Here is a 14,478-nt window from a genome sequence, read left to right as displayed (position 1 = left end):
GGCTCATAGCTCCCTTCTGTCTGCGTCACTGTGTCACCCTGCAGGGGGAGGGACAGGCTCATAGCTCCCTTCTGTCTGTGTCACTGTGTCACCCTGCAGGGGGAGGGACAGACTCATAGCTCCCTTCTGTCTGTGACACTGTCACTCTGCAGGCGGAGGAACAGACTCATAGCTCCCTTCTGTCTGTGTCACCTGCGGGGGGGAGGGACAGACTCATAGCTCCCTTCTGTGTCACTGTGTCACCCTGCGGGGGGAGGGACAGACTCATAGCTCCCTTCTGTCTGTGTCACTGTGTCACCCTGTGGGAGGGGGGGGTGACAGGCTCATAGCTCCCTTCTCTCTTTGTCACTGTGTCACCCTGCGGGGGGAGGGACAGACTCATAACTCCCTTCTGTCTGTCACTGTGTCACCCTGCGGGGGGAGGGACAGACTCATAGCTCCCTTCTGTGTCACTGTGTCACCCTGCGGGGGGAGGGACAGGCTCATAGCTCCCTTCTGTCTGTGTCACTGTGTCACCCTGCGGGGGGAGGGACAGGCTCATAGCTCCCTTCTGTCTGTGTCACTGTGTCACCCTGTGGGGGGAGGGCCAGGCTCATAGCTCCCTTCTGTCTGTGTCACTGTGTCACCCTGTGGGGGGAGGGACAGACTCATAGCTCCCTTCTGTCTGTGTCACTGTGTCACCCTGCGGGGGGAGGGACAGGCTCATAGCTCCCTTCTGTCTGTGTCACTGTGTCACCCTGTGGGGGGAGGGCCAGGCTCATAGCTCCCTTCTGTCTGTGTCACTGTGTCACCCTGTGGGGGGAGGGACAGACTCATAGCTCCCTTCTGTCTGTGTCACTGTGTCACCCTGCGGGGGGAGGGACAGGCTCATAGCTCCCTTCTGTCTGTGTCACTGTGTCACCCTGCGGGGGGAGGGACAGGCTCATAGCTCCCTTCTGTCTGTGTCACTGTGTCACCCTGTGGGGGGAGGGACAGGCTCATAGCTCCCTTCTGTCTGTGTCACTGTGTCACCCTGTGGGGGGAGGGCCAGGCTCATAGCTCCCTTCTGTCTGTGTAACTCTGTGGCGGATGAGCGGTGAGACTGGCCACCACATAGCTCCCTCCTATCTTAGTAGGAATGGGTTATTAGTTTAGCTCAATGGATCCATATTAGGGATTTTAAGGAGATAAAAGGTAATCTCTTCATTTAGCTCAGGACCTAATATGAATATTATTACAATTGGAACAGAACTGTGATAGCAATTATATGTGATACTGAGAATCAATTCATGGCAAGAGAACAGGGGTGGAGAGCCTGGCACCTCCAGGGCTGGCAGAGGCATACAGAGCCTGGCACTCTAGGGCAGGATGGGTGCAAGGATACAGAGCCTGTCACTGTTAGGGCTGGCACAGGAATAGAACCTGGCACCTCTGGGGCTGGCACAGGGGATAGAGCCTATCACCTCCAGGGCTGGCATAGGGATACAGAGCCTGGCACCTCTGGGGCTGGCATAGGGATACAGAGCCTGGCACCTCTGGGGCTGGCATAGGGATACAGAGCCTGGCACCTCTGGGGCTGGATACAGGGATACAGAGCCTGGCACCTCTGGGGCTGGATACAGGGATAGAGAGCCTGGCACCTCTAGGGCTGGATACAGGGATAGAGAATCTGGCACCTCTAGGGCTGTGCATAGGGATACAGAGCCTGGCACCTCTGGGGCTGGATACAGGGATAGAGAGCCTGGCACCTCTAGGGCTGGATACAGGGATAGAGAGCCTGGCACCTCTAGGGCTGGATACAGGGATAGAGAATCTGGCACCTCTAGGGCTGAGCATAGGGATACAGAGCCTGGCACCTCTGGGGCTGGATACAGGGATATAGAGCCTGGCACCTCTAGTGCTGGCGCAGGAATACAGACAAAGGCACCTCTAGGACTGGACACAGGGATACAGTCTGGCACCTTTAGAGCTGGACACAGGGAAACAGAGCCTGGAACCTCTAGGACTGGACACAGGGATACAGAGCCTGGCACCTCTAGGAATGGACACAGGGATACAGAGCCCGGCACCTCTAGGACTGGACACAGGACTACAGAGCCTGGCAGCACTAGGGCTGGACACAGGACTACAGAGCCTGGCACCTCTAGGACTGGACACAGGGATAGAGCCTGTGTCATGGAACAGAAATACCCATTTCTGCCTTCTCTGTTTCACCCCCCTTTCCTTGGCAGTTCCCCCTGCTAGCTGTATTTGGATGTTACTTTCCTTGCAGTTCACTCCCAGTGCAGATGGAATGGATACATTATGTTGCCCTTTTCCTTCCATTCTGTAACACCGCTGGTTGCTCTGGCAACATCTCCAGTCCTCCAAGTTAATGGGCTTTCCCATTCCCCCCTGTCCCTGCTGACAGTTAGTTTGGCCTGACCCCTATCCCTGTGTCACAAGCAGTACCCACTGTCTTTACTTCCTGACATTGGCAGAGCGAGTACATTCATGTTACACCCCTATGGCAAGGCCAATTCTTTTCATCTGCCCTTAACTACAAAGCACCCACAGAGATACACCTTTCCAACACAAACATCTTATCCACAAGTGCCTGTTTTTATTGCTGCTTTCCTAAATAAAGTGGAGAAAATATACAGGACTTGTTGTGCTTTGGAAAGAGGGCTGAGTTGAAGCTAGCTGGGTTCATTCATACCCTACACATGACCCTGGATCCAGAATAGCCTGGCACCTCTAGGACTGGATACAGGGCTACAGAGCCTGGCAGCATTAGGCTAAGGCCCCGCTCCCAGAGTCAGCGCACCCGCACTGCTGACAGGTGGTGCGCTGAGATACACAGACCGCGATATGCGGTCTGTAGGGAGCCGGAGCGGGAAGTGGGCGGGAGTGGGAGGTTTGACAGGGAGGGGGGGCGTGGCTTGAGCGGAGGGAGCTGCTACTCTCCCCCCCCCTCCCTCCACGGGCTGCAGGAGGGAGCTGCTACTCACCCCCCCTCCCTCCACGGGCTGCAGGAGGGACCCGCTACTCTCCCCCCCCCCCCTCCCTCCACGGGCTGCAGGAGGGACCCGCTACTCTCCCCCCCCCCCCTCCCTCCACGGGCTGCAGGAGGGACCCGCTACTCCCCCCCCCCCCTCCCTCCACGGGCTGCAGGAGGGACCCGCTACTCTCCCCCCCCCCCTCCCTCCACGGACTGCAGGAGGGAGCTGCTACTCACCCCCCCCCCCCTCCCTCCACGGACTTGGGCTGGAGCTGCTACACACACACACACACGCAGGCACTCATACATACACACATACACACACACAGGCAGGCAGGCACTCACGCACTCATACACACACACGCGCGCACACACATGCAGGCACTCACGCACTCACACACACACACAGACAGGCAGGCACTCGCACTCAGGCACACACATACAGACACAGACACAGACAGGCACGCACGCACTCAGACACACACACAGACAGGCACTCACCTGCTTTCACTCCACACTCCTCCCCGCTCCCCGAAGCCTCTCCTCCTCTCGAAGCCTCCCCTCCCCATTGGCTCACAGCCATACCACGTGACGCGTCGAAGCTAGGAAACACCATTCTGTGGTGTCTCCTAGCGGCTGACGCGCCACAGCGTGTAGTCAGCTGTGCCGCCAGGGGGGACCGGGACCGGCTCGCGAGGATTCCCCTGCTGGTGGGGAACTCGCGACATGGCCGCCCGCGCCAACGAGCGCAGCGGGACCGAGGCCTTAGGGCTGGACACAGGGATACAGGGTGTAGCACCTCTTGGACTGGACACAGGGATACAGACAGGGCTGTCTTAACAGCATTATAGGCCCCCGGGCAAAGCAGTGCACTGGGCCCTGCCAACTCTCCGCTACAAGTCGTAATTTTTCTCCTTCTACCGCGTTAGCGGGAAATTTGCATGTTGAGGCGGTGGATCAGATAAATTAGTGTTACATTCTGGTTTGTGCATAGATTAGCGTGGGGCCCCTATGCTCGTGGGGCCCCCGGGCAACTGCCCAGTGTGCCCATGCGTTAAGACGGCACTGGATACAGAGCCTGGCAGCACTAGGACTGGACACAGGGATACAGAGCCTGGCACCTCTAGGACTGGACACAGGGATACAGAGCCTGGCAGCACTAGGACTGGACACAGGGGATACAGAGCCTGGTACCACTAGGACTGGACACAGGGATACAGAGCCTGGCACCTCTAGGACTGGACACAGGGATACAGAGCCTGGTACCTCTAGGGCTGACACAGGGATACAGAGCCTGGTACCACTAGGGACTGGCACAGGGATACAGAGCCTGGTACCACTAGGGACTGGCACAGGGGATACAGAGCCTGGTACCACTAGGGACTGGCACAGGGATACAGAGCCTGGTACCACTAGGGACTGGCACAGGGGATACAGAGCCTGGCAGCACTAGGGACTGGCACAGGGGATACAGAGCCTGGCACCTCTAGGGCTGACACAGGGATACAGAGCCTGGCACCTCTAGGACTGGACACAGGGGTACAGAGCCTGGCAGCACTAGGACTGGACACAGGGGTACAGAGCCTGGCACCTCTAGGGCTGGACACAGTGATACAGAGCCTGGCACCTCTAGGGCTGGACACAGGGATACAGAGCCTGGCACCTCTAGGGCTGGACACAGGAATACAGAGTCTGGCACCTCTAGGGCTGGACACAGGGATACAGAGCCTGGCACCTCTAGGGCTGGACACAGGGGTACAGAGCCTGGCACCTCTAGGACTGGACACAGGGATACAGAGCCTAGCACCTCTAGGACTGGACACAGGGATACAGAGCCTGGCACCACTATAGAGTTTGACACGCGGGATACAGAGCCTGGCACCTCTAGGACTGGACACAGGGATACAGAGCCTGCACACAGAGATACAGAGCCTGCACCTCTAGGACTGGACACAGGGATACAGAGCCTGCACCTCTAGAACTGGACACAGGGATACAGAGCCTGGCACCTCTAGAACTGGACACAGGGATACAGAGCCTGGCACCTCTAGGACTGGACACAGGGATACAGAGCCTAGCACCTCTAGGACTGGACACAGGGGTACAGAGCCTGCACCTCTAGAACTGGACACAGGGGTACAGAGCCTGGCACCACTATAGAGTTTGACACGCGGGATACAGAGTAAGGGGAGCGCAATGTTCCAACCGGAAAAAGAGAACTAGATACAAACGAATATTGTGTTGCAATTGTTACAATTGTATCGTGAATCTGAGTGCATTATATCTCACACACTCTGACTGACCCAACTGAATCCCGTCACAAGTGCCTGATAGAGACGTGAGTGCAGGAGATATGCCAGTCCACCAGTGTAACACTTACTACACAGTATTGGTCTTTGTAGCTAGCTCTGGTTTTCCGGTTGGAACATTGCGCTGGCCGGACACGGCAGAGATTTCTGGGTGCTTTTTATTTGCATTTTTGAGTCACATTTTATACGTTTAATTTTTGTTTGGATTTTAGATCTTATGCACATTTGTCATGATTATTATTAGTATCACCTAGTGCAGATTTTTATCAATATGAAGTGTGACAGAAACCAGGGGATGGTAATAAATTCCATATATAGGGCTCCCAGGATACTGAACAGTTTCTATCCTGTCTGGCCTGGGAGTGCAGCCTTATAATACATGCACTCCATCCCACAGTTTGGCAAGCGCTGGAACTGAGGGATGAGAGATCCAGACCAGAGTTTGTCTGGCTGCCTGATTTCTGTCACCTGTCATGCTAATTAGAAATCAGGTATGTAAGACTGATTTCCTGGTTGCTCTTGTCTCTTCTCCAGAGCCTGGAAGGCTGCTGAACACAGTGGGGAGAAGCCTCTTCCCCACACAGGTTCAATCGTTCTGTTCATTTGGCTAAGTCTGCAAAAGTACCTTGTTTTGTTGTTGGAAAGTGGAAAAGCCACTTCCACCCTGAGTTAGGGAAATCTAAGTTAAGTTATCGCTCAGGTGAGCAGCTTTTGTTTTGATGTGTTTTGTTGTATGCACTGTGGCAGTCTCAGTGCCTGGGACTGAATAAACCAGGCCCAGCCTGTTTAAAGGAACAGTACGTGACGCCGCCTCATTTTAACCTACCCTAAAAGACCGTGTTCTAACCGTCCCGGACAAGCGGCGGAGCCCCGGAGTAAGCTGTTTGTCACATATGGTGGAGAATGCGGGCAGAACACTAAAAGGTCTGGGGGTTAAAGAACTTTAAAGAAAAAAAAAAAAAAAAGTTTTTTTTTCTCTCTCTCCAAACAAGATGGAAGACGTGGTGAGTGCGCTGGTACGCAATGTCGCTGTCCAGAAAGACGCGAATGAAGCTCAGCAACAGGCGAGTGAAACCCAGCGACAGCTGTTAATAGCCCAGCAAGAGACTAATGCAAACCAGCAAGAGACAAACCGCTTGCTGAGAGAGGAGCAACAGCGGTTCGCTCAGGGCTTACAGCAGGAACTCGAGATCCTGAGGGGGACTATCAGTAACCTTCCACTGGCAGCGGCAGCCCCAGTTCCGAAAATGACCAGGGCAAGCCACTACCTTCAGAAGATGGGACCCTCGGATGATGTGGAAGCCTATCTTCTCACGTTTGAACGCACGGCACAGAGAGAGGGATGGCCAGAAGCTGAGTGGGCTGGTCTAATCGCACCCTTCCTAAGCGGCGAACCCCAGAAAGCTTACTTTGATCTAGAGCCAGCCGAAGCTAACGTCTATGCAAAATTGAAGTTCGAGATCCTCGCCCGCCTCGGCGTAACCACGGCTGTTCGCGCCCAAAGGTTTCACGCATGGTCCTTCACGATGGATAAAGCCACCCGAAGCCAGATGTATGACCTCATCCACCTCGCCCGGAAGTGGCTACAACCCGAGATCAACTCAGCAAGCCACATCGTGGAACGGTTGGTCATGGACCAGTTCTTGAGGAAACTTCCCTCTGCCTTACGCCGTTGGGTCAGTCGGAGTGACCCCCACAATGCGGATGAGCTTGTGGCCCTCGTAGAAAGGTACAATGCAGCAGAAGAGCACCCGCAACCCACAGTCGTGGAGCAACCCCACTACCCGAGGTTCCAGGACTCTTCCAGAGACGGTAAAAGGGTACCGGGGTTAAGGGGAGCTGAAGAGCGGCGACCACCTTCACGCAGCACCAGCAACAGTGGTTCGCATACTAAGGGCAATAGCCAACATGGGGAGCCGGGAAAAGGCTCTAAGTGGGACACAGACTATGTATCTAAATGTGTAAATTGTCATGAGAGGGGCCACACAGCAAAAATCTGCCCACTAAATGATGAGCCCATGCAATGCAACAGCGTGGAACCTTATTCGCTGTTGTCCCAATGTATGCGCCCTAGCCCAGAGGACCCCTTGAATAACCATCTGTGGGCATTTGTAAAGGTTAATGGTAAGAGGGTTCGGGCACTTCTGGACTCTGGGAGCATGGTCACACTAGTGTCCGAATACCTCTTGCCCATTAAGAAGAAACAGGGAAACAGTTCACAAAGAATGGCAATTTGTTGTATACATGGGGATAATCATGAATATTCCACTGTTGATGTTATTTTTGAAACAGAGTTTGGTTCTTTAGATTTCAAGGTGGGTATTGTACCCAAACTGGCACATGATGTGTTAATAGGGACCGACTTTCCCCATTTTCTAAAAATGTGGTCCCCCGCTCAGAATAGCGCCCAGAGTTCAATAGCGGACCATAATGAAGTATTAGAAGAAATAAATCCTTTCCCGTTTTCAGAAATGGAGGTTGACGAGGGCCCAAATAAGAAGGGGGAAAAGGAGGAGTGCTGTAAAATTCCCTTCCCCATCACTACTTTGGTAGGGAATACCCCAAATCAAGATGTTGATCAGACACTTACCACCCCAGAACCGGATAAGACCCTCGCTGACCTAGAGGTCAGTCCTGGGAGTTTTAAGAAGGCCCAGTGGGAGGACCCCACGTTAGCGGTAGCAAGGGGAAATATACGGGACCTGAATAGTACTCCTGGCCAACCAGATAGGTCACTTGCTTACCCCTACTTCGAGGTAGAGAACGACCTAGTATATCGGGTTGATAAAAGGAAATCAGTTACAACTAAACAATTGTTGGTACCACGGACATTCCGTAACGTAGTATTACACCTCGCACATAGTCATCCATTGGGGGGACACCTAGGGGTGGAAAAGACAAAGGAAAAGGTTCTCCGAAGCTTCTATTGGCCTGGGGTTCTGGCAGAAATTACGAATTATTGTTCCTCATGCCCAGCATGTCAGATCACCGCCCGTTCAAGGCGTACCGCAGCCCATTGGTACCCCTTCCCATAATAGAGGTACCATTTGACCGGATTGCTATGGATCTAGTAGGACCCCTAATAAAGTCTGCTAGGGGACATCAGCATATATTGGTAATATTAGATTATGCTACCCGATATCCGGAGGCAGTTCCCCTACGTAGCACCTCTGCCAAAAACATAGCAAAAGAGTTGGTAGTTCTGTTTTCCCGGGTTGGAATTCCTAAAGAGATTCTATCTGACCAGGGAACACCATTTATGTCCCAAGTAACAAAAGAGTTATGTAAACTCCTAAAAATCAAGCATCTCAGAACCTCAGTCTATCATCCACAAACAGATGGTTTAGTGGAAAGGTTCAATAAAACCTTAAAGAGCATGTTACGGCGGGCGGTCGATAAAGATGGGAAAAACTGGGATTGTTTGTTACCGTACCTGTTATTTGCCATTAGGGAAGTTCCCCAATCATCCACAGGCTTCTCCCCGTTTGAACTATTGTATGGCCGACACCCAAGGGGCTTACTGGATATAGCCAAAGAGACTTGGGAACACGAGGTTACCCCTTACAGAAGTGTAATAGAGCATGTTGCCCAGATGCAGGACCGCATTGCTGCAGTCCTACCCATAGTGAGGGAACACATGGAGAAAGCTCAAGAAGCACAGAGGAATACGTATAATAAGGGTGCTAGGGTCAGAATTTTTTTTCCAGGTGATAGGGTACTAGTTCTGGTTCCCACCGTGGAAAGTAAATTCCTTGCTAAATGGCATGGGCCATATGAGGTCTTGGAAAGAGTGGGAGAAGTAAATTATAAGGTAAGACAGCCAGGTAGGAGGAAACCTGAGCAAATTTACCATATAAACCTACTCAAGCCCTGGAAAGATAGAGAAGTCTTGTCAACCCTAGTAACCCCAGGTCCGTCAGAGAGTCAAGAAACTGACCCAGAGGTTAGCATAGCTGAAACCCTGTCCGTTCATCAGAAACAAGAGGTTCAGAATTTAGTGAGAAGAAACAAAGAAATCTTCTCTACACAGCCAGGTAGAACTAGCGTAATTGAACATGACCTAGTCTGTGAACCGGGGGTCCGAGTTAACCTTAAACCGTACCGAATCCCAGAGGCCAAAAGAGAGGCTATAAGTTTAGAGGTTAAAAAAATGCTAAAACTAGGCGTAATTGAGGAATCCCAAAGTGGGTGGAACAGCCCTATAGTCTTAGTCCCAAAGCCAGATGGTACAACAAGGTTTTGTAATGACTACCGGAAACTAAACGCGGTGTCAAAATTTGATACTTATCCTATGCCCAGGGTAGATGAACTTGTAGAGAGACTGGGCAAAGCCTGATATCTCACAACCCTAGACCTAACAAAAGGGTACTGGCAGGTTCCCCTCACAGAAAGGGCAAAAGAAAAGACAGCCTTCTCAACCCCAGATGGCCTCTTTCAGTATAGGGTGCTGCCTTTTGGCTTACATGGAGCTCCCGCCACATTCCAAAGAATGATGGATAAAATTTTAAAACCACATGCTCGGTATGCTGCTGCCTACCTGGATGATGTGGTAATCCATAGTGAAGATTGGCAATCCCACCTTCCAAAGGTCCAAGCTGTGCTCGACGCAGTTCGGTCTGCTGGACTAACTGCTAACCCCGCTAAATGCACCATTGGTCTGGAGGAGGCCAAGTATCTGGGGTATTCTATTGGCAGAGGTTTACTCAAACCCCAAACACTCAAAGTGGAGGCGATACAAGGTTGGCCAAGGCCAGTTACAAAAAAACAAGTAAGGACCTTTTTGGGGTTAATTGGGTACTATAGAAGGTTTATTCCCAATTTTGCAACTAAGGCAACCCCACTAACCGACCTCACAAAAGCAAGAGGACCGCTTATGGTAAAGTGGTCCCCCGAAACCGAACAGGCCTTTAGAAGCCTGAAAGAAGCTCTCTGTGCCCAACCAGTGTTGGTTACACCTGACTTCTCCAAAGAGTTCGTAGTCCAAACCGACGCATCTGAGGTAGGGCTGGGGGCGGTACTCTCCCAGGAGTCTCAAGGTGAGGAGCACCCCATCCTTTATTTAAGTAGGAAACTAAATCCCCAGGAGAAGAATTACTCCATAGTAGAGAAAGAGTGTCTCGCAATAAAGTGGGCTGTAGAGACGCTCAAATACTACCTGTTGGGGAGAAAATTCCGGTTGGTCACAGATCATGCACCCCTTACCTGGATGTGTCAAAACAGGGAGAAGAATGCTAGAGTGACCAGGTGGTTCCTAAGCCTACAACCCTTTAAATTTTCTGTGGAACACAGGTCAGGGCACAAACATGGCAATGCTGACGGGTTGTCAAGGATGCACTCCCTAATATCCATGGTCGCTCATCCCTCGGGGTCTGAGCTGGGGGGGAGGATATGTGACAGAAACCAGGGGATGGTAATAAATTCCATATATAGGGCTCCCAGGATACTGAACAGTTTCTATCCTGTCTGGCCTGGGAGTGCAGCCTTATAATACATGCACTCCATCCCACAGTTTGGCAAGCGCTGGAACTGAGGGATGAGAGATCCAGACCAGAGTTTGTCTGGCTGCCTGATTTCTGTCACCTGTCATGCTAATTAGAAATCAGGTATGTAAGACTGATTTCCTGGTTGCTCTTGTCTCTTCTCCAGAGCCTGGAAGGCTGCTGAACACAGTGGGGAGAAGCCTCTTCCCCACACAGGTTCAATCGTTCTGTTCATTTGGCTAAGTCTGCAAAAGTACCTTGTTTTGTTGTTGGAAAGTGGAAAAGCCACTTCCACCCTGAGTTAGGGAAATCTAAGTTAAGTTATCGCTCAGGTGAGCAGCTTTTGTTTTGATGTGTTTTGTTGTATGCACTGTGGCAGTCTCAGTGCCTGGGACTGAATAAACCAGGCCCAGCCTGTTTAAAGGAACAGTACGTGACGCCGCCTCATTTTAACCTACCCTAAAAGACCGTGTTCTAACCGTCCCGGACAAGCGGCGGAGCCCCGGAGTAAGCTGTTTGTCACATATGGTGGAGAATGCGGGCAGAACACTAAAAGGTCTGGGGGTTAAAGAACTTTAAAGAAAAAAAAAAAAAAAAGGTTTTTTTTCTCTCTCTCCAAACAAGATGGAAGACGTGGTGAGTGCGCTGGTACGCAATGTCGCTGTCCAGAAAGACGCGAATGAAGCTCAGCAACAGGCGAGTGAAACCCAGCGACAGCTGTTAATAGCCCAGCAAGAGACTAATGCAAACCAGCAAGAGACAAACCGCTTGCTGAGAGAGGAGCAACAGCGGTTCGCTCAGGGCTTACAGCCGGAGCCCCGGAGTAAGCTGTTTGTCACAGAAGTTACATACAGTAGTTCTATAGTTACAGTTAGATAATTACACAGTAGATGAGGTTGAAAAAAGACATATGTCGATCAAGTTCAACCTATGCTAAATTTAGAAGGCAGATACTTTATCCTATATCCGTACTTACAATACATTGATCCAGAGGAAGGCAAACAAAAAACCCAAGTGACACATCATCTAATGATATCTCATAAGGGGAAAATAAATTCCTTCCTGACTCCAAATATTGGCAATCAGATTACTCCCTGGATCAACATCCTTCCCATGTTACTTATTTGGAATATCCCTGTATACCTTTCCTTTCTAAAAAGATGTCCAACTTTTTTTGAAGATATTTATTGTATCTGCCATCATAGTCTCCATGGGTAATGAATTCCACATTGTAACTGCCCTTACTGTAAAGATCCCCTTCCTTTGTTGCTGATGAAATCTCCTTTCCTCCAACCGTAAAGCTGCAAACCAAGCAATATCCTACGTGTGGGTTTTTATTTTTTATTAATCAGTTCTGTACTATGAGAAAATACTTGTAGAATTTTTTTTAAAACACTCTGAATTACATTTTAATGTATTATAATGTAACAAGCATTTTTTGTTTCTATAGCAACCATTTACAAAGTCACATCCCCTTCCGCCTCCGAAACAGGCTCAGGCACACCCCTTTTTGAGCCCAATTGTATCTACCCCTGAGCAGAATCTTCACCGATCGATTAAAGGAGAACGGATCGATTGGCAACTTAGCGAATTACTTATTTTTGCGTGGATTGTATTGATGCACACAAAGATATCCTAAATGCTGCTGCCAGAATCACTCTACTCTTTCCGAAATCTGTCTCAGCGTCTCCCCTGCTGAAATCTCTCACCTGGCTTCCTATCAAATCCCGTATCACACACTCAATTTCCTCACTTTTAAAGCTTTACACTCTTTTGCTCCTCCTTACATTTCAGCCTTTATTTTTCGCTATAAACCATCCCAACTCTTGCATTCTGCTCAAGGATGTCTTCTCTCTACCCCTTTTGTATCTACAGACCTCTCCCGCCTTAAACCTTTCTCACTGACTGCCCCACACCTCTGGAATGCCCTTCCCCTCAATGCCCTACTAGCATCCTCTGTATCCACCTTTAAGACCCAACTCAAGACACACCTGCTTAAGGAAGCATATGAGTAGCTCTATGAGTGATAGTTTTACACCGCATACATAAACCTTGGCCCCCTGCTGGCGCGCTTACCAGAACACTCTCCTACTGTCTCTGTACATCCTTCCTACCAACCAATTAAATTGTAAGCTCTTCGGAGCACGGACTCCTTTTCCTAAATGTTACTTTTATGTCTGAAGCACTTCTCCCCTTTATGTGTTATTTATATTATTTGTTATCTATATCAGCGGTGCGCAAACTTGGGGGCACGGGATTTTTCTCGGGGGCGTGGGCAGTTGCAGAGGCCCCGCGCTCTTCCCTGAGGCATTTTAATGAAATGCCAGGGGACCGCGCGAGGTCTCTGCAACGTCAACTTACAGGGATTCAGCCGACTTCTGCTCACGTCACCATGACAACGCGGCTTCAAATGACTCTGCAGGGCCATGTGACGTGGCACGTCAAATGACGCTGCGGGGTCACGTGACCCTCAGCGTCATTTGATGCCAGGTCACTGGGGAGGGGGGGGCACGAGCTCTGGAGCCGGTGCACAGGGGGAGGGACGTAGCAACAAAAACTTTGCGCGCCTGTAACAGGGACTTGACCCTGTTAAAGAAACTTGCCTCTAATCCAGCAGTGTGCTGGTTAATTGCATACCAGCAATTAACCAACTCCACCTTGCTGATAAGAGCTCTCTCAGAAATAGCCTGTTCTGAGACAGGAAGGAGGATTCCTTAGTCTCACAATTGGGGCTGACCCAGGAAGGACAGATGTCTTGAGCTGCAAAGTGACTGCAGGCTGACAGCAAGACAAAGGGGAGCAGACCTATACCTGGACAGACATTGCCTTAGCACACAAGGGTGCTGACCCAGGAGAGCAGAGAAGCCTTCCCCTACAGCTACAAGAAACAGATAAGACTTTCTTATGGGACTGTTGTATATCTGTATAAATGTATATATATATTTGGGGCTGGTAATTAGCTTAGCTAACCACCCGGTTAGAGAGGGCTGGACTACATGTGTAGATATTCTCCAAAGTGGAGTAGGTTTTCTTTTTGCTGTGTTAAAGGGACAGGCGCAATAAAGCCTAATTTTAGTTTCACTTTAAACGGTCTCCATTGCGTACCTCTGAAAATGTCTCTTACAGCGCCCCTGATCTATATGATTGTCACGTATATTACTGCTGTGAAGCGCTATGTACATTAATGGCGCTATATAAATAAAGACATACATACATACACATATTAAAGGGAAAAAAATAAATAAAACGGCAGCTTAGACTGCTGCTTTAAGAGATGGCCCTGCGTCGTTTATACTGCCCATGGGATGAATATTTATTTTGAAAGCTCCTTGTACTGTCCCCGAATATATTTTTATATAGTTATCATATCCCCTTTTCTAATGTAAACGACTCTAGTTTAGCTAGCCTCTCCTCGTAAATCAGATTATCCATCCCCTTTATTAATTTGGTGGCTCTTCTCTGCACTCTCTCTAGTTCCATGTCTTTTCTAAAGAATGGCGCCCAAAATTGTACTCCATATTCAAGGTGTGGTCTTACTAATGCTTTATAAAGGGGCATAATTATGTTTTCTTCCCTTCCATCCATTCACCCTTTTAATGCAAGATGAGATCTTGTTTGCCTTTGCAGCTACTGCATGACATTGGGCACTATTGCTAAACCAGCTGTCTACAGGCACTCCTAAATCCTTCTCCATCAAGGATTCCCCCAATTTATCCCCATTTAATTAATA

The sequence above is a fragment of the Ascaphus truei genome, chromosome 14 (genome assembly GCF_040206685.1).
Source record: "Ascaphus truei isolate aAscTru1 chromosome 14, aAscTru1.hap1, whole genome shotgun sequence".
Lineage (NCBI taxonomy): Eukaryota > Metazoa > Chordata > Amphibia > Anura > Ascaphidae > Ascaphus > Ascaphus truei.
The sequence above is the reverse complement of the archived record's forward strand: the minus strand, read 5'-3'. Positions refer to the sequence as shown.